The sequence below is a fragment of the Eurosta solidaginis genome, chromosome X (assembly GCF_040869045.1).
Source record: "Eurosta solidaginis isolate ZX-2024a chromosome X, ASM4086904v1, whole genome shotgun sequence".
NCBI classification, from domain to species: domain Eukaryota; kingdom Metazoa; phylum Arthropoda; class Insecta; order Diptera; family Tephritidae; genus Eurosta; species Eurosta solidaginis.
The window spans coordinates 159,625,836-159,650,465 of record NC_090324.1 but is presented as its reverse complement, the minus strand read 5'-3'; the positions used below and the strand labels follow the sequence as shown (position 1 = coordinate 159,650,465).

General features: G+C 38.5%; 1 pseudogene; it reads left to right on the top strand.

Moving 5' to 3' along the window:
• Positions 1-2,599: 2,599 nt before the first annotated feature.
• LOC137234722 (tRNA-dihydrouridine(20a/20b) synthase [NAD(P)+]-like) lies at positions 2,600-24,353 on the top strand (annotated as a pseudogene).
• The last annotated feature ends 277 nt before the right edge of the window (positions 24,354-24,630 follow it).

The window sequence follows — 24,630 nt, the reverse complement described above, 5'->3', positions numbered from 1 at the left end:
ATTTCTTTTTTATTCACTTTTCCTTTTTTCCAGGTTTTCAATACTTTTTACTGATTTTCACTGTTGATTTTATAGGTTTTTTGTTTTTTTGTTTTTGCCATCACTCTATTTGTGTGCACTTAACAATTTGTTCCTGTTTTTTTTTTTTCGTTTTTAGCACTGGTTCATTTTCCTATGGCACCGATAGGACCATGTTTAAGGTTCACTAGCCACTCGAATGTGCTTACGGAGGGCAACTTACTAGCTGGGTTGGCTACTTACGCCCTTTTATCACCCTTCCACTAAATAATTAACACGGCACACGATTTTAAATAATAAAACGGTTTATAATATTTATTTAATATTAATACGTTCACAACTAACTTTCTTTGGAAGAATACTTTTCTTGGTTTTAATTTAACCTTCAAAGTGCACAAATCAAATTAACAAGCGCTTTGGGGAGTAGGAAAAAAATATAAAGGTTTCACCGCGCGCTCAACGACAACTGAACAACTCCGTTTTGCCGCTGACCGCTGAGCCTTTGGTTTTTTACTTCTTTACGTATGTATATGTACATATGTATACCTAAGGTACGTACATGACAAAGAAGCGGTATTCTTCCAATTTGATATAATATATTTTGCATTAGGGCGTTCGCATTTATGATATACAATTTTTAGGTGAGTATGAATTTAAGGTAAGTATATGTATATATGTATTTTACTTCATTAACTTAATTCATTGGCTATGTATACATACATATATGAATAGTTAATTATTATAGAATTCAGGTAAGTATAACAGTAGATTTACATATATAAAATTTGAAAATTGTATTTTAGAATTCAATTACATTTTCTTCCTCCATGTCTTCAACATTACACTTTGCAGATATACGCATGAAAATTGAAAAATTTAATTTACTATGTTTTACATTATCGCAAAACATTATTTTAATATCATAGTAATTTCGAAATACAATTCGTCGAATAGATAAAGAAAAAAAGCCAAAAGTTTTACAATTTGCATAAGATACGTAATTCGAAAATTACTGAAACTTCTACTTTTTTTTTTTACAAAATAATAAAATAATCCTCTTAATATGCTTTTCAGTCATTTTCGAGTTACACTCTTAATCTTAGCGTGCCATTCGCAGAGACGCGAATTTTTTTACGGTGGGCGAGTTATGTATGTTCATTCTCACTCTCACCATAAACTAATTACCTAACTCAAGCTCCTCATTATGCACTCATTATGCACTCAATATGTACTCATAAGTACTCTCGATTTACTTCCAAAAGATTTTATCTATTTGACCGAATGCTTAGCGGTCTCATTAAAGAGGCTATAAAGAGATCATAAGTAAAACTCTTAGTTAATATTCATAGTGAGTATTCATCGTGCTATACCATCGTCTCATGGTCATTGTTGTGTTAATGTTCAAATGTGAAAAGAAAAATATAAGTTTAAATAAAAGTTAAATAATTAAAAAGAAATATATAACAAAACCTTAAATCTTTTCTATTTATTGATTCGTTCGCGTGCACCCCCTCTAACACCCGTGAACGTAACTTGTGCATATATTTTTGTATGTTTGGGGCTGATTTGTTAATATTCATTTATTTAGTTATATTTACGTAACCAAAGTTGTGCTGAGTCTTAAGCTAGAAATATCGGGGTCGTTATCCACTGTACTGATCATAGAACTTTGTTTATTAGTAAACAAGTGTGTAAATGTTCATACATAAATGTACATGTATTTTAGTAAGATTAATATGGTAGGGATTTTTGTTTTCCATATACATATATATGTATGTAAGTTGTTTGGAAACATTTTGTTTTGATATCTTTTGATTTGTATAAACATCTAATTGGTTACCATTAAAAAAATATTTTTATATGTCACTGTCAACATTTTTTGCGAAGTCTGATGATTCAAAAGTTATTTAAGATCAATGTTAACTTAATTGAAAACTTTGGAAAAAAAATTTCCTAAAATAAAGTTTGAAGCAATCCATCTTAAATGTAACAAAATTCTAGTGGAGCTAGTGACTAGTTTCAAAAACGACTGCCTGTCTGTTTTTGCGGCTCCTTAAAATTTTGATTGTCCTTGAACGCGTTAAACGCTGTAATATAAATACCCAAATGTGCATATAAGCATATTCTAACATATGTACATATTGTAATATAAATACCCAAATGTGCATATAAGCATATTCTAACATATGTACATATTGTATTCTTGAAGATTCCTTTCAAATAAGATTAATATACAAGTGCATGTGGGTATCTATATATACATATTTAGGTATGTAATAGCTCCGTCACATAAGCAGATTTTCATACAGATGATTTTAACACAAGCTTTTATGAGTAGATTGCACGTATTTTTATGGAGAACGGTAGATTGAGCGACACTGGCGCCATCTGATATTGAAAAGTAGCCAACTCACAAATTTTGTTGCCAACAAATCATAAGAAAAAGAATTTGACATTTTTTTTACAAGTTGAGCGTCGAAATAAAGAGCATAGCCAAAATTGGAAAATGTAAATAAATGTAATTATCTGCGAATTTAACTTGCAATTATATGAACAAAACCCAAAAATACTATATATTTTAAATGCTTTTAACACTGAAAAGAACACATCGCATGGATTTGCAAAGTCAGTGCGCCAATGGTGCGATATAGAAAATGGGCATTCAGGCGGCTTCTTCGTCAACATGGTGTAAAATTGGCATTGACACCAATGATAATTGCTGATTCATTTATAAATAGTAAAAATGTGCGTGATAATAAATTTACGACAAATATAGAGGAAATTCCTTGTATATCACAATTCGCTGCGTGCGATGCGCATGAATTCTCCTTACCAGCCCAGTTACTATATCCATATGTTGATGGCATGTATTTAAGTTGTGGCTGCCCGCAATCATGGGCAATTTCTAAAGCATTTGGCTGTGGTCTGCTGAGACATCCAGAACTGGCGAAGGATATTGGAGAAACTACAAGGCGTGTGCTACCAAACAATCAGTACGACCTACAGTGGAACTGGCACGTCAATTAGAAAAATGTGGTGCCATATTTTTGACATTAAATGGACGAAACGTGTGTTCGCACCTGGCAAGACGATGCAAATTTGAATGCACAAACACAGACTGATGCTGTAATGGCAGTACGAGATTTACTTTCAAATCATATACTTTTTAACGAACACTGCGGGGAAGCCGAAACATCGCGGGAATGTGTGCAGCAATGGTTGGATATTGCCACACGTACTGGTGATCACATACATACATATTCAATGTTTTCATCACTATCTTACATTTATGTGCAGGCCTGGCAGATAATATGGGTATAGTGGGTAGTACTACACACTCGGAAATTTGGGTATTTTACCACCCGGGATTTGTCAAAATTTTTCAAAATTTTTCCACGCGGAAGAACGCTCCGTAATTTCGAACTTTGTTTATTATCTCTGCTACGCACACATATATTCTACTACATGTAACCAGTGTTCAAAAAACTGAAATTTCTGCCACTTTATTTGATTTTGCTTGTGCTTACGCTTCTAAGAAACACAATAGTCGCAGTTCTAGCCTGAGCTAAACCCGATAAGCGGAAAAAAAAACGAAATTCCCAAGATAGTCGTGCCTTTTTATACTCAGCTGAGCAGAGCTCACAGAGTATATTAACTTTGATTGGATAACGGCTGGTTGTACAGGTATAAAGGAATCGAGATAGATATAGACTTCCATATATCAAAATCATCAGGATCGAAAAAAAAATTGATTGAGCCATGTCCGTCCGTTAACACAATAACTTGAGTAAATTTTAACGTATCTTGATGAAATTTGGTATGTAGGTTCCTGAGCACTCATCTCAGATCGCTTTTTAAAATGAACAATATCGGACTATAACCACGTCCACTTTTTCGATATCGAAAATTTCGAAAAACCGAAAAAGTGCGATAATTCATTACCAAAGACGGATAAAGCCATGAAACTTGGTAGGTGAGTATAACTTATGACGCAGAATAGAAAATTATTAAAATTTTTGACAACGGGCGTGGCACCGCCCACTTTTAAAAGAAGGTAATTTAAAATTTTTGCAAGCTGTAATTTGATAGTCGTTGAAGATATCATGATGAAATTTCGCAGGAACGTTACTCTTATTACTATATGTATGCTTAATAAAAATTAGCAAAATCAGAGAACGATCACGCCCACTTTTAAAACAATTTTTTTTAATGTCAAATTTTAACAAAAAATTGTATATATTTACAGTATATAAGTAAATTATGTCAACATTACCAACTCCAGTAATGATATCGTGCAACAAAATGCAAAAATAAAAGAAAATTTCAAAATGGGCGTGGCTCCGCCCTTTTTCATTTAATTTGTCTAGGATACTTTTAATGCCATAAGTCGAACAAAAATTTACCAATCCTTGTGAAATTTGGTAGGGGCTTAGATTCTGGGACGGTTACTTATTTCTGTGAAAAAGGGCGAAATCGATTGAAGCCACGTCCAGTTTTTGTACACATTCGGCCGTCTGTCCTTCCGCTCGGCCGTTAACACGATAACTTGAGCAAAAATCGATATATCTTTACTAAACTCAGTTCGCGTACTTATCTGAACTCACTTTGTATTGGTATAAAAAATGGCCGAAACCGACTATGACCACGCCCACTTTTTCGATATCGAAAATTACCAAAAACGAAAAAAATGCAATAATTCTATACCAAATACGAAAAAGGGATGAAACATGGTATTTGGATTGGTTTATTGACGCAAAATATAACTTTAGAAAAAAAATTTGTAAAATGGGTGTGGCACCTCCCATATTAAGTAGAATGAAATGGAAAAGCTCTGCAGGGCGAAATAAAAAACCCTTGAAATCTTGGCAGGAATACTGTTCGTGGTATTATATATATAAATAAATTAGCGGTATCCAACAGACGATGTTCTGGGTCACCATGTGCCACATTTTGGTGGATATCTGGAAACCGCCTTCACATATACAACTACCACCCACTCCCTTTTAAAAGACTCATTAATACCTTTAATTTGATACCCATATCGTACAAACACATTCTAGAGTCACCCCTGGTCCACCTTTATGGCGATATCTCGAAAAGGCGTCCACCTATAGAACTAAACCCCACGCCCTTTTGAAATACTCATTAACACCTTTCATTTGATACCCATATTATACAAACGCATTCTAGAGTTACCCCTGGTCCACCTTTATGCCGATATCTCGAAAAGGCGACCACCTATACAACTACCACTACTCCCTTTTAAAACCGTCATTAATACCTTTAATTTGATACCCATACCGTATAAACACAATCTAGAGTCACCCCTGGTCCACCTTTATGGCGATATCTCGAAAAGGCGGCCACCACAACTACCACCACTCCCTTTTAAAATTTTCATTAATACTTTTAATTTGATACCCATACCGTATAAACACAATCTAGAGTCACCCATGGTCCACCTTTATGGCGATATCTCGAAAAGGCGTCCACCTATAGAACTAAGGCCCACTCCCTTTTAAAATACTCATTAACACCTTTCGTTTGATACCCATATTGTACAAACGCATTCTAGAGTCAACCCGGGTGCACCTTTATGCCGATATCTCGAAAAGGCGACCACCTATACAACTACCACTACTCCCTTTTAAAACCGTCATTAATACCTTTAATTTGATACCCATATCGTACAAACTCATTCTAGAGTCACCCGAGGTCCACCTTCATGGCGATATCTCGAAAAGGCGTCCACCTATAGAACTAAACCCCACGCCCTTTTGAAATACTCATTAACACCTTTCATTTGATACCCATATTGTACAAACGCATTCTAGAGTTACCCCTGGTCCACCTTTATGCCGATATCTCGAAAAGGCGACCACCTATACAACTACCACTACTCCCTTTTAAAACCGTCATTAATACCTTTAATTTGATACCCATACCGTATAAACACAATCTAGAGTCACCCATGGTCCACCTTTATGGCGATATCTCGAAAAGGCGTCCACCTATAGAACTAAGGCCCACTCCCTTTTAAAATACTCATTAACACCTTTCGTTTGATACCCATATTGTACAAACGCATTCTAGAGTCACCCATGGTCCACCTTTATGGCGATATCTCGAAAAGGCGTCCACCTATAGAACTAAGGCCCACTCCCTTTTAAAATACTCATTAACACCTTTCGTTTGATACCCATATTGTACAAACGCATTCTAGAGTCAACCCGGGTGCACCTTTATGCCGATATCTCGAAAAGGCGACCACCTATACAACTACCACTACTCCCTTTTAAAACCGTCATTAATACCTTTAATTTGATACCCATATCGTACAAACTCATTCTAGAGTCACCCGTGGTCCACCTTCATGGCGATGTCTCGAAACGGCGTCCACCTATAGAACTAAGGATCACTCCCTTTTAAAATACTCATTAACACCTTTCATTTGATACCCATATCGTACAAAGAAATTCTAGAGTCAACCCTGATCCACCTTTATGGCGATATTCCTAAATGGCGTCTACCTATAGAACTATGGCCCACTCCCTTATAAAATACTCTTTAATACCTTTCATTTGATACACATGTCATACAAACACATTCCAGGGTTACCCTCGGTTCATTTTCCTACATGGTTATTTTCCCTTATGGTGTCACCATAGCTCTCAACTGAGTATGTAATATTTACTAATGCTTACTTAGGCTCTTTTGACCAATAGCGTTTGGTGCAAATAAAAACAAACTTATTTCACCATTCCAACCCGACGTTTCGCTAGTCTCTCTAGCTTTTTCAAGGGCGATCTGTGTATTTTAATAACAAAAAGCAATGTTCTGTTACACCCGAACTTAACCTTCCTTACTTGTTGTATTTGACTTTTGATTTTACTTTGGCTTTCGGAAGACCCTGCTGCTTATAGCGACTGTTGCTTTTTCTGACTCTTGCTTTTTAATTAACACCATTGATTTTACTTCCACTTAGGGCCGCGCAGAGGGGGGGCACTAAACTAAAATCATAAGCAGCCAATCAAATACTATGGGGCATAGTAATAGTCGAAATAAAATGTTATTTTAAGTTAGATAAACGTTTTTGACACAATTTGATAAGCGCTATCTGTCAAAATGTTTCAACTAACTTAAAATCACATTTTATTTCGAATATAACTATGCCCCTATCGGTATGGTCGTATTGCTTTTTCATTTTTGTAAAAGTCAGCGACATCTGTAGATACAGGCTGATAATAAACTAGAGCGTTAATTTGAAAAAATTAGTACACTTGACTTGTTTTGCGAAGCGCAAATTTGTGCAAACATATGAGTATGCCGTGGATAAGCTTACATAAGTCAGTTTCGCGTTAATTGTTGCAAGCTTCGTATTTCTTTTGTCAGTGGTGCAATTATTGGTAAATTTTTTAATGTGCAGAAGTCATCACATTTTTCGGTATTATGCAGAAATTGTATAATATCTTTAGCGCAAGCCCTCAGAGATGAGAAATTTTCAAGGAAAAAACTAATTGCTGCTTGCACAGCATGTCACAAACACGATGGTCTGCTCGTGTGGATACCGTTCGCAACTCACCGTTCGCAACTCACATTCCCCAAATACTGGAAGCTATTGACGAAATCAAGCTTTTGAATCTGAGTTCAGAAACAGTAACGGATTTGAAAGGTATTGAAGCATATATGGGGAAATTTCAGTGTATCCTCTTAGCCTACATTTAGCTCAAAGTGTTGACGGTAATCAGCCATCGAAATATGGTACTGCAAGCTAGAAATGCCACACTGGACGTAGAAACAGAAAATATACGTAGCTTGGTTGATGAGTTGAAGAAGTTCAGGGATCAATTTCGATCATACTTCAAGAATGTAAGGTTCTGGCAGGGAGTATAGGAGTTGTTAATACCTTCGCAGAGAAAGAAGGAAGATAAAAAAGCCCCAGTTCGATGAATTATCACCTACGTGTGATTCCGAAATTAATTCAAACAGCAAGTTTTTACGTTCTTCTGGACTGCTTGATTGGTAACATGACAAGACGTTTCGAAGCCGTAAATGACATTGCGATTAAATGCACGATTTATGGCATCGATATTTCTACGGATATAATAGATGAAATCATCAAAGCCATCCACTTAGCAAATTTGGGATGTGATTCGCTGCCACCATTTCAACTTCTGAACAAATTTCATGACTTGAAGTATTATTTCCTAACATCTGCATGCCATTAAGAATATTTTGCACACTTCCATTCAGTGTGGCTGAAGGGGAGCGTCCTTTAGTCTATTGTCTCGCGTGAAAAATTTTTTACGTTCGACTATGAGCCAAAATCGCTTGACAAGCCTTGGAACATTGGCGTTGGAGTCCAGCCTTGCTGGCAGCATTAGTTTTGAAGCGGTAATTTTCATATTAGCAGACCAAACAGCTTGAAAGGTTTTTCTTGGCTGATTCAAGCTCTGAAAATGTAGATATTTAGAAAAAGTTAATGTAAGCAAATCAAATAATGAAATCTAACATTTCATTTATGTAAGTGCTCCAGTAAATCTTATTTTTTATGAAATAAAACTGACTATGTGAATTGAAAAATTTATGTATGTTATGTTATTGTTTTTACTGGATTGAGTTTATTTTTAAGGGGGCCATAAACACGAACTGTCCCTGGGGCCCGGCTCTGCTCCTTGCGGCCCTGCTTCCACTATGGGCAGTGACGAAAGCCGAAGTAAAGTCAAAATTGAAATACAAAAAGACGTGACTGTCTTTGGCATTTCTTTTCGTTTCGGAGTTAGCTCGTACTAGAACTGCGACTGTTGTGTTTCTCAGAAGCACAAGCACAAGCAAGTGTTCATTTAAAAAAGCTAACGAAGAGCAAATTCAATGAAAACCGAAATTTTAGTGACTTTTACTACTTCGACTGCAGTTTTTTAAACACTGCATGTAACAGTTATGTGTATGTAAATACGGGAATTGTGATTTCGCTGTCGTCTGCTGTGAATGTGCAAGTGACTCGAAAATCTTTGCCGGCAACTCATGGTGATTGGGCTCGGATTGTGATAAACAAAAATTAAAAAAAGGTGACTAACGAAAATTTAAAAAAGTTGAAGTGAAGAGTGAGAGAAACAAAAATATGGATCAATTCGTGGTGCGTTTGAAAAGAAAAAATGACACGGACGTGGATGATGCTATCAGGGAGCAAGAGGAGGAAAAATCCGCATCCGTATCATCATCTTCAGACAACTCCAGACAAGTCATGTAACGTGAAGAAACAGAGTTCCTACATTGTGACGATTGTGACACTATAAACGGCAAAGGGCAAAAACGGGTAGGGCAAAACACTTATGAAAATAAAATAAAAATTAACAATAAAATTACTATTATATATTACTATTATATATATTAAATTGAAATCAAAGAATAGAAAATTTTTTCCTTACACTACCTGGGAGAAATAAATATAAATGAAATATAAATACAATAATTGTGATAAATAAGTATGATATAACGACAAAATAAAGGGATAACCAATATAGGAAAAATATTAATAAATCAAACATTTCTGATAAAATATATAGAAATTCAACAGCAGTTTTGGAAATTTTTTTTTTTTATCGGAGCTGAATGTGGGAATTTCGTCGGTTCCTGCAAACTTCAAACGTTGGCAAGAGCTGTACCCATGGCTTCAACTCAACACAATAAATAAAGGAATCTGCACTAACTGCACAGAAGCATGCGAACGCAACTTGCAAATCAGTTTTGACACTCGCTCCATGCAATCTAAGAAAGCTTGGGTCGACGAGGGACTTTCAAATTGGAAGCACGGATCAAAGCGGTTGAAAGTTCAGTCGACGAGTACCCTACATCTTAGTTTTGCTGATGCATTAAGAAATGTTGCAAAACTTAACGTGGTGCAACAAATATAAACAACGCACTCAAAACAAATGACGGAGAACCGAAAAGCATTATTAAAAGTATTCAGCATGTTAAAATCACTAGCGAAACAGGGCTTGCCTATGAGAGGAGACAATAATGACGAAAACTCCAATTTCATGACGGTCTTTGAAGTCTCGCGCAGAAGACGTGGTGGAATTGAAAACCTGGCTGCAGAGGGATGGTCACGAATGGCTTCATCATGAAAGCCAAAATGAAATTCTCCAACTTATAGCCACTATTATATTATCGGAAATCATGGACGAAACGAAACACACCGAATATTTTTCGATTTGTTTAGATGGAACTTCCGATGTGTCTCGAATTAAACGAGTCTCCGTTTGCCTTAGAACCGTTTCAGAAAATCTAACAGCAAGTGAAAATTTTATTGCATTTTTTCAACTCCTGACACTAAGGCAACAAATTTATTCAACCTCGTCAGTGAAATTTTCGACAAATACCCACTACCGCTTTCCAAACTCAGGGGTCAGTGTGCATCGATTGTTTCAGGCAGGATTTCAGGGTTGCAAAAACAGATTCGTGAAGCAGAACCACGAACCTTATTCGTGCATTGCAATGCACATAGCTTGAATCTAGTTGTTCAAGACCCAATCGAGAAAATTCTACTGGCAAGAAAATTTATTGGGACAATAAAAGAACTGATAAATTTTGTCAGAGACACGCCAAAACGCGTTGCACAGTTCAAGGAATTGCAGATTGGCGCGGAGGAAAGGAGCCACAAAGATTTACCCGCGCCTGCAGCCTATTGTCCGACTAGGTATAGAAAAGAAATTAAAAATTTTATCTTATCATGATTGAGGTGCAGTGAAATTCCTTATAACCGGACACCCACCGTCGCAGTGTTTTTGTCCGGCTATGGGAGATGTCCGCTTATAAGGGATGAATTCACAAAATATATACCACACATATAAATTGTATTGTACATAGTTTATTTAAGACATTTTTGGAAGTAAATAATATTTGCATACTTTAGTATTACATATAAATACATATACATATATCGATTAAGTACATTGTACAAGTCTTTACATTTCAATACTAGCTTGATTGAAAAAATTGGGTAATGCTTAATTGCTTAAACATAGATTGCTTTAATTTAAAATGTTCATTTTCAAAGTAATTCTCGATATTTTTGTGCAAATTGTTTCAAGCGCGCAAAAAGTTTTAAAGCCTCATCATATGATATTATAGGCTCACTTATTTCTTCTGAAAATTCATCGCGTTATCTAAAAACAACATAATTTTTCGATTCTGGGCTTTCATTCTTCGATTGAACTGCTCCAGCGATTCATTCATTACTTCTCGAGTTATCCATGCTTTTTATTAGACTTCCAATCCACTGGCAGTTTTGCGATTGGAACATGTTTAAAAGATCGAGGACGGGCTGCTTTACCTATAACCAAAAGAAGCTCTTTATCTCCAGCCATGTTAGCACAGAACAAAATTGTGAGTCTTTCCTTTGATAGTATACCGCCCACGCATTTTTCGGATTTTAAGGCCAGGGGTTTAGTCAGGTAAGGCACGAAAGAAAAGTCCACTTCCGTCTGCGTTGTAAGTGTCTTGAGGCTTTTACCCGGTCAACAGAGATGACAGTTTTGTCCTAAGCTATTCGACACCATCCCGGTTTACATCTGCAACTTCACCAGATACGCATTCGAAAGCAACATTTTTATTATCACTATACTTTGCCTTTTTGCAACTCCACGTACTGATAATCCATCTTTTTCGAAAACATTAATAATTTCCATTTTTTCTTTAATAGAAAGTAATTTCTTTTTCGGCGCCATATTATTACGAACTTTGAACGCAACCATTCGTATGCAACTGACTTAACAAACTGTATGGAAAACTATTCTTAATTTGAAACACACGGCTTGAATGTGTACATACATATTAAAAGGGGAATCACCTATTTCATTTTTATAATGAACAACAAAGCTTGCTTGTGATATTTTTGAATTTTGTCCATTTATGAGAAATTTTTTTATGAAAATGGTTTGAAATACTTTGTCCGCGTCCGGTTATTAGAGTGCCCGTTTATTAGGATGATATTTGTATGAAAAAATGAATGAAAAACCTGTGTGCGCAAAATTTGTCCGGTTATTGGAGCTGTGCGGTTATAAGGACTGTCCGTAATGGGGAATTTCACTGTATATATATATATTTTTTTTTAATTTTACAGATGGGTGGTAAGAATAAAGTCTCTGAAGGTAGTAAAGGCAAACTATGCAGAGTTGATGCAATTTTAGGACCGATCTGTAGATAAGGAAATCGGAAGCGCCTTATCAGCGACTGACACTGAACTTAGTAGCGAGCAGACGTGTTTTTATTCGCTGTGCTAGTATCATACTTTTAAATGATGAATAGCTGTCTTAAGTGTACAAGTTTGTGTGGTGGTGATGACCATTTAATGTGTGGCCTATGTGAAATAAAAACGCACATAAAATGCACAAAACTTAGTGCTAATATTATTAATATATTAAAAAGCAATAATAAACTGTTCTACAGATGTGTCAATTGTGTTGTTGGTTTGCCCTCCGTTATGCGGACCAAAATTGCGGAGACTAAAAAAAGTCTCAAAGATCTCAGTAGCTTTTTAAAGAAGTTAAATAATAATGCTAATAATAAACAGAGAAACAAAAATAACTCTGTTGCTAAAGACAATGTTATTGTAACGCGGTCAAAAACAAAGGGCATCGAACCGAACGTGAAACAACCACAAAAAGGAAGTAAGGAAGGTTAAGTTCGGGTGTAACCGAACATTACATACTCAGTTGAGAGCTATGGTGGCAACATAACGGAAAATAACCATGTAGGAAAATGAACCGAGGGTAACCCTGCAATGTGTTTGTATGACATGTGTATCAAATGAAAGGTATTAAAGAGTATTTTAAGTGGGAGCGAGCCATAGTTCTATAGGTTGGCGCCATTTAGGGATATCCCCATAAAGGTGGATCAGGGTTGACTCTAGAAATTGTTTGTACGATATGGGTATCAAATGAAAGGTGTTAATGAGTATTTTAAAAGGGAGTGATCCTTATTTCCATAGGTGGACGCCGTTTCGAGATATCGCCATAAAGGTGGACCAGGGGTGAACCTAGAATTTGTTTGTACGATATGGGTATCAAATGAAAGGGGTTAATGAACATTTTAAAAGGGAGTGGGCCTTAGTTCTATAGGTGGACGCCTTTTCGAGATATCGCCATAAAGGTGGACCAGGGGTGACTCTAGAATGCGTTTGTACAATATGGGTATCAAAACGAAAGGTGTTAATGAGTAGTTCAAAATGGCGTGGGGTTTAGTTCCACAAGTGGACGCCTTTTCGAGATAGCGCCATAAAGGTGGACCAGGGGTGACTCTAGAATGTGTTTGTACGATATGGGTATCAAATTAAAGGTATTAATGAAGGTTTTAAAAGGGAGTGGTGGTAGTTGTATAGGTGGTCGCCTTTTCGAGTTATCGCCATAAAGGTGGACCAGAGGTGACTCAAGAATGCGTTTGTACAATATGGGTATCAAACGAAAGGTGATAATGAGTATCTTAAAAGGGCGTGGGGCTTAGTTCTATAGGTAGACGCCTTTTCGAGATATCGCCATCAAGGTGGACCAGGGGTGACTCTAGAATGTGTTTGTACGATATGGGTATCAAATTAAAGGTATTAATGAGGGTTTTAAAAGGGAGTGGTGGTAGTTGTATAGGTGGTCGCCTTTTCGAGATATCGGCATAAAGGTGGACCAAGGGTGACTCTAGAATGCGTTTGTACAATATGGGTATCAAACGAAAGGTATTAATGAGTATTTTAAAAGGGAGTGGACCTTAGTTCTATAGGTGGTCGCCTTTTCGAAATATCGCCATAAAGGTGGACCAGGGGTGACTCTAGAATATGTTTGTACGATATGGTTCTCAAATGAAAGGTGTTAATGAGTATTTTGAAAGGGCGTGGGGCTTAGTTCTATAAGTGGACTCCTTTTCGAGATATCGCCTTAAAGGTGGACCAGGGGTGACTCTAGAATGTGTTTGTACGATATGGGTATCAAGTTAAAGGTATTTATGAGGCTTTTAAAAGGGAGTTGTGGTAGTTGTATATGTGATGGCGTTTTCCAGAAATCGACCAAAATGTGGAACAGAGTGCCCCAGAACATCGTCTATTGGATACCGCTAATTTATTTATATATATAATACCACGAACAGTATTCCTGCCAAGATTTCAAGGGTTTTTTATTTCGCCCTGCAGAACTTTTTCATTTCATTCTACTTAATATGGTAGGTGTCACACCTATTTTACAAAGTTTTTTTCTAAAGTTATATTTTGCGTCAATAAACTAATCCAAATACCATGTTTCATCCCTTTTTTCGTATTTGGTATTGAATTATGGGATTTTTTTCTTTTTTCGTAATTTTCGATATCGAAAAAGTGGTCGTGGTCATAGTCCGATTTCGGCCATTTTTTATACCAATACAAAGTGAGTTCAGATAAGTACGTGAACTGAGTTTAGTAAAGATATATCGATTTTTGCTCAAGTTATCGTGTTAACGGCCGAGCGGAAGGACAGACGGTCGACTGTGTATAAAAACTGGGCGTGGCTTCAACCGATTTCGCCCTTTTTCACAGAAATAAGTTATCGTCCCAGAATCTAAGCCCCTATCAAATTTCACAAGGATTGGTAAATTTTTGTTCGACTTATGGCATTAAAAGTATCCTAGACAAATTAAATGAAAAAGGGCGGAGCCACGCCCATTTTGAAACTTTCTTTTATTTTTGCATTTTGTTTCACCATATAATTACTGGAGTTGAATGTTGACATAATTTACTTATATACTGTAGATATTAAATTTTTTGTTAAAATTTGACTTTAAAAAAAGTCGGTCGTTCTCTGATTTTGCTAATTTTTATTAAGCATACATATAGTAATAGGAGTAACGTTTCAGCCAAATTTCATCATGATATCTTCAACGACTGCCAAATTACAGCTTGTAAAACTTTTAAATTACCTTCTTTTAAAAGTGGGCGGTGCCACGCCCATTGTCCAAAATTTTACAAAATTTTTTTCCTACCAAGTTTCATCGCTTTATTCGTCTTTGGTAATGAATTATCGCACTTTTTCGGTTTTTCGAAATTTTCGATTTCGAAAAAGTGGGCGTGGTTATAGTCCGATATTGTTCATTTTAAATAGCGATCTGAGATGAGTGCTCAGGAATTTACATACCAAATTTCATCAAGATACCTCAAAATTTACTCAAGTTATCGTGTTAAGGGACAGACGGACGGACGGACGGACATGGCTCAATCAATTTTTTTTTCGATCCTGATGATTTTGATATATGGAATTCTATATCTATCTCGATTCCTTTATACCTGTACAACCAACCGTTATCCAATCAAAGTTAATATACTCTGTGAGCTCTGCTCAACTGAGTATAAAAATGCAGTGTCAGGTGGAATCTCGCTCTCTTCAACAGCTGAGTGCTAGTGATTTTGATAATGTGAGTCGGAGTCTTGTTGGTGGTGAAGATGCTGCTGCAGCTGCTGCTGCCGTCGCTGATATTAGGAGTGTGAATGCTGGTAGTTATTTTGCTGTAGCTGGCGCTGTTTATGACACTGCAAAGTCTGTCGCTCCATTTCGTTCTGATTCTTCTAATACCGGACATACCAATGAGCAATTGAAAAATAATTCCCAAAGTGATGGAATGGATAACCAAAGGCGCGTCCAATAGTTGTTGGTAGTAACTCTAATGCTAGTTTAGAAGTTAGTGTACGATTCAAATGACTTCATGTGTCATCTTTTAAGCCATCTGTGAATGCTGAAACTATAGTTGACTATGTATCAAGAATTGCAAATATTTCGCCTTTATTTATGCGCTGCTAAAAACTTACGAAAAGGGACGTAGATGAAAAGTCCTTACGGAGTGTTAATTTTAAGCTCGCGATCTCAGCATCTAATTACAATAAGTTGTTCGATTCGTCAATTTGGCCATCGGATGTAAAAGTAAGGCCGTTTCGTTTTTTTCAAAGGATTGTGGTGCAAACGGACAACTCATAAGTCCTCGCTCTGTCACCAATAATCACTGCTACAATTCCTGTCTAGTTGATGATGTCCGTTCTTTAAAGAACTCAATATCAATATATTTTCAAAACATATCAGGCATGTGAACCAAGGCTTCTGCTGTATTTGCTGCTACCTCTAGTGAAGACTACGATTTGATAGTTTTTGTTGAGACGTGGCTTACAGCGGACTTTTTTAGTAATGAGTTTTTTGATAAAAATTTTTATAATATATATCGCAAAGATCGTGATAGTGTAAGTACAGGATTTTATCGAGGAGGAGGAGTGCTAATTGCTGTAAGAAAAAGCCTACAAACCTCGGAGGTTCATCTTAATATTGCTGATACTTCTATTGATCAGCTTATAATCAGTATAAAAGGCAAAACAGAATGCCTATTTGTCAGTGCATATGTGTAGGTAGTGTTTATGAAAATCACGTTAATAATATAATGCCATAATGTGATTCAGCCAATTTGTTTGCAGAATTTTTTAAAGCAAACTTTGCTACTGATGATATGTGGAATGACGACTGGGATATGTTGAATGAGATAACGTCTTGTTTCCACTTTTCCTCATTAGTTCTAGATACTGATGATATTATCTTAAGTATTCAGACGATCAAGAGCTCCAAGCAATGTGATTATCAAGAATTTTCATCTGTTTTTCTGAAGCAATGTGTAGCTTCCGTTGCAGAGCCCTTGTTGCATATATTTAATTTATCATTAAAGTCTGGTATCTTTTTGGATGAATAGAAAACTACTTTTATTCAACCTATTCATAAAAGTGGTAGTAAAATTGACGTTACAAACTATCGGCCAATATCGAAGATCCCGTGATTTCAAAACTTTTTGAGAATACGGTGATGTTTAAATTATCGTCCGCAGTTAAGCGTTATATTTGCCCATGTCAGCATGGCTTCGTTCCGGGGCGTTCAACAGTAACTAATCTGGTCGTTTTTTTTGAATTACTGCATCTCGTCTTTTGCTCATGGTTGTCAAGAAGACTGTATATATACGGACATATCCAAAGCATTTGACAGAGTTTCGCACAAAGCTCTCTTGGCTAAATTGCGAAAAATGAGTTTCCACTCAACATTTTTACAATGGATTTATTCATACTTATCCAATAGGATAAATTTTGTTGTTATTGACAACGTAAAGTCACCACCTTACGTAGCAACCTCAAGTGTGCCCAAGGTAGTATCCTTGGCCCGCTTTTCTGTATTCTCTTTATCAATGATGTAAGTGCTTGTTTCAAGCCTTTACGCTGATGATTTGAAAATTTTTTTCAGAATCAAGAACGAGTCTGATACTCTCATACTACAATCTGAGTTAAATAATTTTAATGAGTGGTGCTGTAAAAATAAACTTGCGCTGAATGCCAACAAATGTTATTACATAACTTATTCTAAATTATGTAATAAATTGATTTCGTCTTACTATGTCTCTAATAAGCAGTTACTTAGGGTGAATAAAATTCGGGATTTAGGTGTTGTGTTTGATTCGTCTTTTACATTCACCGATCACTTAAATCTTATTATCCCCAAAGCATATTCCTTACTGGCCTTTATTAAAAGAAATGGATCCAAGTTTAAGGACCCATATACTAAAAACTATTATACAATACCTTTGTACGGTCAAGGCTTTAGTATGGTTCCATAATATGGAGTCCTTATTATGGGTACACAATAATAGAGTCGAACGTGTGCAAAAAATATTCATGAATTACTGTTTATACGATATACTTCGATCTGCCTCTTCCTCCATATATCTCTAGGTGTAAGCTAATTAATCTTCACACATTAGAAAATATACAAGAGTAATTACATCTATAATGTTTATTTATGATATTTCCAATCGCAATATTGATTGCCCAATACTGTTAGAGTCTTTGAACTTTTATGTTCCATCACGGACTTTGCGCCAATATACTTACTTACTTACTTAATTGGCGATTAACCGTCTAAACGGTTATGGCCGTCCAACAAGGTGCACCAGTCGCTCCTTCGCTCCGCCAACAGGCGCCAATTGGTCACACCAAGGGAGTTTAAATCGTTTTCCACCTGGTCCTTCCAACGGAGTGGGGGCCGCCTTCTATCTCTGCTTCCATAGGCGGATTCCGATAGCAACACTTTCTTGGCCGGAGCATCATCATTCATTCCCATAACATGGCCTAGCCAGCGCAGCCGCTGCGTTTTAATTCGCTGGACTATGTTGATGTCTGCGTATAGCTCGTACAGCTCATCATTAAATCTTCTTCGGTACTCGCCATCGCCAACGCGTAGAGGTCCATAAATATTTCGAAGAACTTTTCTCTCGAACACTCCCAAAGCCGCTTCATCTGCTGTTGTCATGGTCCATGCTTCTGCCCCATACAGCAGGGCGGGTACGATAAGTGACGATAAGTGGCTTGTGTAATTGACCAGTTTAGATCTAATTACGCACTTAATGGCCCGATCACTCGCGCTCCCAAGGCAGTCGGTTCTATGTACCGGAGCGACTCGGGATTTTTCCCGACCAAGGACTGTCATTTCAGTGTGACCCCATTTAATTTGTTTCGTCCCTCCCACAAATTGTCATCCTCCCAGCAGCTCCTTGCAGCAGGACTGCTACATATTCTCTTACTCCGGGAAGGTATAGAACCCAATCCGGGTCCGTCTCCTGACCCCGGTCCTGAGAAATGGTTTTGCTGCATTTGCCAGAAAAGAATCTTTTTAGGACGGTCATACTCTGTTCAGTGTGTCTCGTGCTTGGGATGGTTGCATCGGACAGGTTGTTCTGGGCTTGATCCCAAAACCCGACGTCCACGTAACTTTTATAAATCTTTTGTGGCTCCTTGCTGCTCACGCCCAAGGGCGTCCCGTAGTCTACGCCGAAGCGCCCCTCCACTACCTTCCAGCAGCCTCGCTGCTCAGCAAGCCACAACAAGTACCCGCTGCTGCTCGCGCCCCACGGCGCCAACAACTCAAACAGCTGATAACACTCATAACTGCTACCTTCGTAGTAGAGCTGGTAGCAATGCTGAGCATCAGCCCCTGCCCCCGTCTTCTTCTCCCCCCTCTTTTCTGGCAGCAATCGTGCAGGTCAGGGAAACAGACTCTTAGTCCCTACCTCCGTTTGCACCGTCTGCCAGCACAGAATATATAGGTTTGCGACATCCGCTCAATGCAGCTCCTGCCTTGGGTGGTGCCACTTTCCTAGATGTTCTGGTCTCCGCGACGGCAACCCCTCGACGGGTTTCATCGCGCCATGTTGCCAGGTCGCAAACCAAAATCATCCGGGTACCCCAATGCTTGCCCAAGGGCGCCCAGTCCCAAGGCCACAACAGCAATTGCGTTCTGGCCTTCCACAACCTAGGCGTAGTCACCCGTCACTTACCCCTAGAGTGGCGGCGTCACCCCTCATGCACTTCAGAATTCTGCAGTTAAACTGTAATGGACTAACTGGGAAGATTACGGAGATAGTCGATTTCATGAAGCGGCACAACATCCGCATTGCTGCGATTCAAGAGACTAAACTCACAGCAAGATCTGCATTGCAGACCTGCTCTGGGTATAATGTCCACAGGAAGGACCACGAGAGCGGAAATGGAGGCGGCCTCGCGTTTATTATACACCACTCTGTGCAATATCATATATTTGATCCTGGCATCGACCGCAGGGACAATGTCTTAGAACGTCAAGGCCTATCCGGTCAGGCGATGCAAATCTAGAAATCATCAACATCTACATCCCTCCTGTCACCTGTTGCCCCAGTGGATACCGCCCTAAAATCGAGGCCTTACTCACTGGCAACAATCGCATTATCTTAGGCGATTTCAATACCCATCACGACCTATGGCATTCAAACTTGCGGGCGGACAGTAGGGGTGAGATGTTGGCGGATCAAATAGAAGATACGACGTTCTGCACAATAAACGGAGACGCCCCCACACGTATGGTAGGAAGCTGTCATAGCTCACCAGATATCTCAATCGTAAGCGCATAACTCGTAAACTGCGTCAACTGGCAGCCGATGGTAACATTGGCATCCAACCACCTGCCGATACTTATTTCGTTCGAGCGTACCGCCGACTTCATCGTCACCGAAAAACGCACTTTCATAAACTTCAAAAAAGGAAAGTGGGAAGAATATAAATCTGCAACAGACAGCAGCTTTGCTGCCCTCCCTATCCCGACTGATGCCCGCCAAGGGGAGCGTGCCTTCCGTAAGGTCATTGAATCCGCCTCGGCACATTTAATTCCCGCCGGGAGAATTCCCGAAATCCGGCCCACTTCCCGGCGGAGCCCGCGAGCTTAGCGAGGGAACGCGACCTTATAAGACAGCTTGATCCAGGTGACCCCCAAATAAGGGATATAAACCAACGTATCAGATTGCTTGTGGACGAAGACAAGCGGGCGAAATGGGAAGAGCACCTAAGAGGTTGTAACCTCTCTACCGGTGTAGGTAAACTTTGGTCCACCGTAAAGTCCCTATCGAATCCGACTAAGCACAAAGACAAAGTTTCCATCGCCTTTGGCGATAAGGTGCTGTCGGATGCGGAAAAATGCGCGAGCGCTTTCTGCCGACAATATATAATGCATCCTACGGTCGACAAAGATAGACGGAGAGTCAATAGACACGCACATAAACACAAATTCAGCGCGTCACCAATCACCATCACCGCTAGAGAGGTTGAGGACGCCATTGGTCGCGCTAAACCATCCAAAGCAGTGGGCCCAGACGGCATAGCCATGCCGATGCTTAAAAACCTAGGGAAAGAGGGTTTCAAATATTTAGCGCATGTCTTCAACCTGTCTCTCTCCACCTTTGCCATACCCGAGAAATGGAAAATGGCCAAGCTGGTCCCGCTACTAAAGCCTGGGAAACCAGCTAACGTAGGTGAGTCATATCGTCCGATATCTCTCCTATCGCCAGTGGCAAAGGCGCTTGAAGCCATTTTGCTCCCTTATTTCCAAGCACATTTGCAGCTAGCCCCTCATCAGCATGGCTTAAGAAAACTCTATAGCACTACCTCCGCGCTAAATGTCATTAGCACCCAGATAAATTGCGGTATGAATCAATACTCCCACCAAAGAACAGTACTCGTAGCGCTAGACCTATCAAAAGCCTTTGATACGTTCAACCATGGCTCATTACTGCAAGACTTGGAAGGATCTACCCTTCCCCCCTGTCTTAAAAGGTGGACCGCAAATTATCTGGGTGGTCGGCAGGCATCGGTGCAATTCAGAAACGAAACATCAAAACCAAGGAGAATTAAACAAGGGGTGCCACAGGGTGGTGTCCTATCCCCACTGTTGTTTAATTTCTACATATCTAAGCTACCTTCACCACCGGAAGGAGTCACAATCGTTTCCTACGCCGATGACTGCACAATAATGGCCACAGGCCCAGGCCCAGAGATCGATGAGCTATGCAATAAAATAAACGGCTATCTCCCTGATCTCTCCAGTTTTTTCGCCTCGCGAAACCTGGCATTGTCACCGACTAAATCTTCCGCGACCTTATTTACAACATGGACAACCCAAATGTCGACCATATTGAACATCCACGTCGATGGCACTACGCTACCGACTGTCCTACACCCCAACATCTTGGGTGTGACGTTTGATCAGGATCTACATTTTGGTGCGTACGCAACCGCAATTGTTCCGAGAATTCAGAGCCGTAATAAAATCCTCAAATCCCTTGCTGGCAGTACCTGGGGAAAAGATAAAGAAACTCTCATGACCACATACAAAGCAATTAGCCAGCCGATTACGTGCTACGCGTCACCCATATGGTCGCCAAGCCTAAAAACTACCCACTGGAAGAAACTACAGGCCTGCCAAAATACTGCTCTCAGAATCGCCACGGGCTGTCTTCTTATGTCCCCAGAACACCATCTGCATAATGAGGCGAGAATACTCCCCATCAGGGAGAGAAATGAGATGCTGACCAAACAGTTTCTGCTAAATACCCAGAAACCTGGGCATCCCAACAGACATCTGATTGACGAACCAGCACCGCCTAGGGGCCAAAGGAGTCATCTCCGTAAGCATTTTGAGGAAATACGGCACCTGAGAACCCAGCCGTATGAAGCGAAAAAACACAAGCAGGTCCTTGGAGAACTCCATAGACAGGCGTCGGACCTTTATGTCGGGAATTGCCCGGTGAATCCAGCACTTGAAGAAAAATATCCAGAACTCGCGGAAGAGGAACGCATACTCCCCAAGGAAACGCGTGTCACTCTTGCTCAACTTCGTTCTGGATACTGTAACAGGTTAAACTCCTACCAATCCAGAATCAACCCCGACATACAAAATGTATGCCCGCTTGCAATGTGTCCCCACATGACACCAACCATCTCTTTAATTGTAATGTGGAACCAACGCCTCTAACACACCTTTCCTTATGGTCCACCCCTGTTGAAACGGCAAGTTTCCTTGGACTCCCGTTAGAGGATATTGATGACAATTTGTGATCGGTCGCGGCTATTAGGTGGGGCGAGCATTGCTACAACAACAACAACAACATCACTCGCGCTCTAATTGCTTTTAACTCAATCAATAATAATTATTGTATAGAATATGAAATATGAAAGTGTCAGGGTTTTACGACTACCTGCATGGATTCATTTGAGGGTGCAATTTATTTAATTATGATGATTGAAATTTTCGATCGCGTGGAAATTTTGAACAAGGAATTGCAAAAATCGAATATCTGCGTCATTGAATCATACGAAAAGATTGAAGTAATGTCAGATGTTCTTGATGCTCTCGTGATTCTATATTTGAAGATATTTGGACAAAAAGCGTTCAAATAGTTGCTGACCTCGAACTGAACGAACCTCAAATTCCACGGGAACGAAAAATTCCAAAGCGTCTTGAGCAAGGTACTGCTGAAGTCTCGCAATTCAAAACACCAGAAGATTTTTTTAGAAAATCATACTTTGAATTTTTCTATCAATTGATTGCGTCGCTCAAAAGTAGATTCGAAAATGATTCAGCGCGATTTTTCAAATTGCTGGAACAATTCGCAGTGGGGCAGTCTGCAGATATTGATAGTATTGTAAAATTTTATAAAGACGATTTTAACAAAGAAAGTTTACTGAGCGACAGACACATGTTTTTACAACTTCTGAAAAGGCAAAATGAAAAGGCGAATAATTTGAGAGAAATTGTAAATTTCTTGCAAAAATTCGAATGGACTAGAGGGCTTATTCTGGAGTATGTGTGTTTCGTTCATTTGCTCCTGGCAATACCAGATCATCTTGCTCAAATGAACGGAGCTTTTCTGTTCTTCGTCGACCCAAAACATATTTGCGATCAACAATGTTGCAGAATAGACTTAATCATATTGCTATCCTACATGTTTACCACGACAGGGCTGATGAACTTGATTTGGAAACATTGTTAAATAAGTTTATTTCGCAAAATTCCAAACGATCTAATTTTGTATTGTATTTGCATTGCGTAAGTAACATTTTTTGAAAGTACTGAATCTTCCTGATATCCAAGTATATTTGAATGCTTTATCAAGAGTGTATTTTCGGCATCAAAAAATTAATAAAATGTTCCGACGAAAATAATTGCTACTGTAGTATTTTTAATAACCCATTTACATACAACTTCTCGTTTGCTTTGTCGTTAAGTGAGTTTCGACCAATCGCAAATGAAAAATATACAATGAGCGTGGAAATCATTTGTTTTTGTTGAGAATTTTTGAAAACTATATTATTATGTTGTCTGACGAAGTTATTAAAATTATAACACGTAAGTATTTTCATTAGATACGTTTATTCACATCATCTGATTAACAACGCACTCAAAAAGATGAGAGTTGCACATATTTCTACTTTGCTTTCACTTTCGCCTTGCTTAATTTTGTTTATGGGAGCAAGTTCATTTAAATGAGTGTAGTCATAGTAAGCTGAGTGAAAAGCACTCAACGCCAAAATAATTGTTTCAATACAGTTTTTCCATATTTTCCACATTAGGTTGAAAAAACAACTATTTTTGCTACTCTGGCTCTTTCCCAAGGAGTTGCAATTGCCAGGGTGACAAACTGTTGACTTTTTTTCTGACGACCTTTTTTTTTTTTTGGTTTTGTAGAAGTAACATTGGTTCGTCATCTAATGACAACTACCCACCCGGGGTGAAAGTATTCTGCCGGGCCTGTTCATTTTGAGCAGTTATATGAAAACGAAACTGAGCTTGGAGTTAAACAATTTTACGAGCAAGCAACAAATATTTGAATTTTTTGAGGAACGTTATGCCTTAAAGAACCACACAGAATCGTATAGTAGTCTCTTGGAATATACTAAGTGTATATATCCTCAACTAAAATATGGCGGGGTGCAAGTTAATTAATCATCAGATGCGCTGACATGGAATGAGAATGCGGATGGTAAATTTTTCAATGAATTCAAAGATAAGGTGTCGGCACCTAACGACGAAAATGATTTTGTATTAGAAGGCAGCTTTTTCACACTACTAGACTGATAATTACTTAATGATTGGGCGAATAAAAATATGTATAAAATAGGTGCTAAACTTATGTAAATAATAAATATCGAGTAAAATGAAGTTTTTTAAAGAACCTGTCTTAAATTTAAAGACTCACCATTAGGTTTGGTTTAGCTGATGG